The following is a 4,775-nucleotide window of genomic DNA, read 5'->3' as shown; positions in this document are numbered from 1 at the left end:
CACCGCCTCGGCCTCCGGAACAGTATCGGGCACCGCCTCGGCATCGGGCACCGCCTCGGCATCGGGCACCGCCTCGGCCTCCGGAACAGCATCGGCATCGGGCACCGCCTCGGCATCGGGCACCGCCTCGGCCTCCGGAACAGTATCGGGCACCGCCTCGGCCTCCGGAACAGCATCGGGCACCGCCTCGGCCTCCGGAACAGCATCGGGCACCGCCTCGGCATCGGGCACCGCTTCGGCCTCCGGAACAGCATCGGGCACCGCCTCGGCATCGGGCACCGCCTCGGCCTCCGGAACAGCATCGGGCACCGCCTCGGCTTCGGGCACCGCCTCGGCCTCCTGAACAGCATCGGGCACCGCCTCGGTCTCCGGAACAGCATCGGGCACCGCCTCGGTCTCCGGAACAGCATCGGGCACCGCCTCGGGAACGTCCTCTGGGCCTTGAGGAACGGTAGACGCCTGTCTCCTCCTCCTCCGCCCTCTATGTTGGCGAGTCGGTGACACCTTGTCTGGAGACTCAGGCGTTGAGTCGGCCATCTTGTGCTGTGGCTCTGGGCTGGCGGCCAGTTTGGGCAGTGGTGCTGGACTGGCGGCCATCTTGGGTTGTAGCGCTTGGCTGGTTGCCATCCTGGGCAGTGGTGCTGGGCTGACGACCACCCCGCCGGAAGAGACAGAAGTGGCTGGGGCATCCCACCGAAGCCGATGTTGCAGGTAGCGCACAAATTCCCAGAATTCCAGTGTCTCCAACTGCGCCATCTCCTCCTGAGACACTGGATCATCCAGCCCGCCATTAAAATAGTCCTTTAGGGCGGCATCGTTGTATCCCATACCCTCGGCCAGGGACCAGAACACCTGTGCCAGGGCACCCACCTCATTGCCCTCTTGACGGAGGGCGATCAGCCGGAGATACTGAGCTCTCCGCTCCGCCATCTTGGCTGGGGAACGGGGAAAAGACATACCGCTGGATCTCAGTGGGACGGAGTCCTTCTGTCACGTCTGGTGGTTCAAGAAACACGGAGAGATCCAAGTGCAGGTATGTGACTTTATTAAAGGGGCAATCCAAAGAATAAACAGTCCAGGCAGGGGTCGATATCAAACAAACATAAACAAAACACGAAGACAAGGCAAGGCAAGGCAAGATGACGGACATGAATAAACATCAACATTAAACAAGGACTCCGTAACACAGACTCAGACAGACCGGGTATAAATACACAGAAGGATAATGAGGGAACAGGAGACAGGTGGGGAACAATCAATTACTAACAAGGAGGAAGGTGACCAAATAAGGGAACAGGAAGTGATAAGGTGACAGACACCGTGAGAAAGGGGGACATCTAGTGGAAACCCAGGGACACAACCCAGACCCTGTGACAGTAACCACACATGATAGTGCCAGGAAAGTCATCAGATTTCATCTGTGGAAGTAAATGGTGAGCAGAACAAAAGGATATCTCATCCACACTAGCATTATGGGACATATTTGGCGGTTTTTTTTTTGGAATTTTTCATTCTACTTACAGGTAATGAATTCAAAGTTATATGAACATGGCAGAATTAATGTTTCGGGTCAGCGCTGGTCCGTTATAATTTTGTCTTTGTTAAAAACAACTATGCAAAATCTCCAGTGATTCAGAATTACCATTTATACCAAATCAATTGTCTTTTTGTCCGTGGGTGTTTTTTTTTTTTTTTTTGCTATGAATTCCAAACAATGATATAACATTCACATATTTATCTTCGTCAGTGTTGTTGGGTCAAATCAATTATAATGTGATGTATTTTTACTTTCTTAGGCTTTTTTCAAGTAATTACAGCTTCTGCAATTGAAATGTGATTTCTTCACTTGTTGCAAATTTCTAAAATGTTAAACTGTTAATCTTATCCCATGTTGCAGGATCGGCTTTAGAGTTTTGTCTATTGTTTATGTATTAAATATGGGATACACTCAAATATGCTTTATATGTCCATTTATAAGATTTGACAATGTGCACTAGAAAGAAAATACTTTTAATTCACTGTTAAAGTTAAATATGCTAGAAATATCCATTAAGGATGATCAAACAATATACATTTAATGTTGGAATAGTTTTTCTGTTTATATTGAACACAGCCTAAATATTTGTATAATGTTATCAAAGTCACCATAGACGTGTAACTTTTTTTTTGTGAAATATCTGTAAATTTTGAAGTGCATTTAAGTTTCCAAATTCTTTTTGGGATGCCTATATACAAAAATACTGTGTAACGCAGCATTTGTTAACTGACTGCAGATAAATAATGCTAATACATGCTAATAAATGGGCATCAAAGAAGCTGCTAAGCAAGTTTCCCTGGTTTATGGTCATGTTAAGTGTCGTGTCTGGCAAATATGCTCCAATGTGAAGAAGGACAAAGTGGACCCACCTACGACTCTCTGCAGGACGTCATTGACAAGAAGTCCTTCAGACCTTCTGTCAACCTCAGCAGCCCCACCATAACCAACATCTCCTTCACTCTCTATGCCATCTTTGGAGTGGTGAGTCAGTGCAGGACCAGCGGTATGTCTCTGGTTGTGTAAATTGTACTTGTGTCTAAAAATCTGATGCTTATTCTGTTTTGCAGAATGAAAAAACACAATATCACCACATTTCTCTGGCTCAGGCTGGTAGGTTTGGTGCATGAACATTAAGAGATGTTTGAATGATCACCTGAATATTTTGAAATCCTGTTCTTCAATCTTGTTTCGTTTTAGTACTGGTTCCATGAGTTCCTGATTTGGGATCCAGAAGCCTGTGACGGCATTACGAAGATATCTCTTCCTGTCAAAGACCTCTGGACTCCTGACATTATTGTTTATGAGTTGTGAGTGCCCTCTACTGGGGAGGTCTGGGACTTTTGTATTGCTCTGAGGAGAATTAATGAGGTTTACATACATAAGTGACAACTTAAGATGTTTTCCCCAAAAATGAATAAACATTGAGCTTACTGCTCATCCGGGTACAATATATACAATACTATCCTCCTTGTGTCAGGACTCGGGTATGATCTGTCCTTTTTTTTCTTTTTTTCTCTCTCTTTTATTTATTTATTTTTTTTCGTTTCAGCTCATTTTTCTATAGTTTCAATTGTTTTGGTTCCCATTTTTTCGCTCTCATTTATTTTAATCAATTTTCTCTGGTTTCCCTCCCCTTCGCCCTAGCACCAACTGATCCCGTTTAGCAATTTATGCTGCGGCTGTCTGACGCACCTGTTCCCTTTATCTCGTTACTCACCCTATTTATTCTGCTTGATTTCTGTACTCTTTGTCAGTGTTTTCTGTGATTATATTCTGAGCAATAGTTTGTTTGTTTGCCCAGTTGGTGACGTGTGTTTTGCCCTCAAGAGTAGCTCAGACTGTTTATCTGGTTCTCGGCCTGGCCTGTTTCGACCCCATTGCTGCCCCCCGTTCTCAGCCCTGTCTGCACCTCGCTTGACCACCCGTCTGCTCGACCGCTCTCCTGTCTCCCATCTCGGATTCGTTGCCCTCTTCTCCCCTGGTGCTCACGGAGGCTGATCGCTTTCCTGTACGTTGCGCAGTCGAAAGCTAAGGACTGTACCATTTTTCCCGTGTTGAGTTTTTTGTTGTTGTTGTTTTTGGGGACATTAGGCCATCAACATCCTTCTGTTAATAAAACTGACTTTTTCAGCCTCATCCGCTCTTCGGTCATTATCTGTCCTGACACCACACACTGACCAAGAATGGACCCAGCGGAAGGCTCTGCTTGCCAGTCTGCTTTGGAGCATCAAGGAGCGATGTTGGGCCGTCACAAGATGGAACTGTCTTTCACCCGTCAGTCGGTAGATGCCTTGTCGGCTCAAATCGCTGATTTGGTGGGGCGTCTTGATCGTCTCACTCTGGAAGATTTCGCTACACCGCCCCTGGGCCTCTCCCATCCACTTTCCCTCAGAGCCGAGGGTGAATAACTTTGTGTCATCCCTGGCTTGTTCGTCATGGGCCGAACATTAACTGGGCAGACAATTCAGTTCTGTCATTGAGTCAATATTGCCACACACATTGCCTTCTGTTTGCTCCCTTCCCGGTCTCTGTTTCTGTTTCCCTACAGGAGGAGAAGGCTGATCTTTCCAGAGTTCCTGACTGTTACCATGATCTGCGGGCGGTCTTCAGCAGGTCCAAGGCTTTATTTGTCACGTTCGGTGATACAGGAAACACAGGAGAGATCCAAGTGCAGGTAAGGGATCTATTGAGGGGCAATCCAAAAAGGGTAAACAGTCCAGGCAGGGTCATAACTGGAATATCCAATAAACAGAAAAACAAAACAAGAACACACGGCAAGAGCAGACTATGATTAGTATCACACATAAAACAAGGACTCCGTGACAAAGACTGACCGGGTATGAATACACAAAAGGATAATGGGGAAACTGGAGACAGGCGGGGAACAATCAATTAACTAAAACAAGGAGGAAGGTGACCAAATAAGGAAACAGGAAGTGATAATATGACAGACACCGTGGGAACGGAGGACACCTAGTGGACACCCAGGGAACACAACCCAGACACTGTGACAGAACCCCCCCTCTACGGAGCGGCTTCCAGACGCTCCACGATAGACAACACAGAAACCAGGAGGGAGGTGGACAGGCGGAGGCTCAGGGGGAGGGACGGAGGGTCAGAAAAGAAAAACATGGGGAACAGGCACCAGAATAGAAAATACAAAACAGGGAGACCAGGAGGGAGGTGGACCGAGGAGGTTCAGGGAGAGGGACGGAGGGCCAGGCTCACAGAGGGGAAC

The sequence above is a fragment of the Carassius carassius genome, chromosome 48 (genome assembly GCF_963082965.1).
Source record: "Carassius carassius chromosome 48, fCarCar2.1, whole genome shotgun sequence".
Classification (NCBI taxonomy): domain Eukaryota; kingdom Metazoa; phylum Chordata; class Actinopteri; order Cypriniformes; family Cyprinidae; genus Carassius; species Carassius carassius.
The sequence above is the reverse complement of the archived record's forward strand: the minus strand, read 5'-3'. Positions refer to the sequence as shown.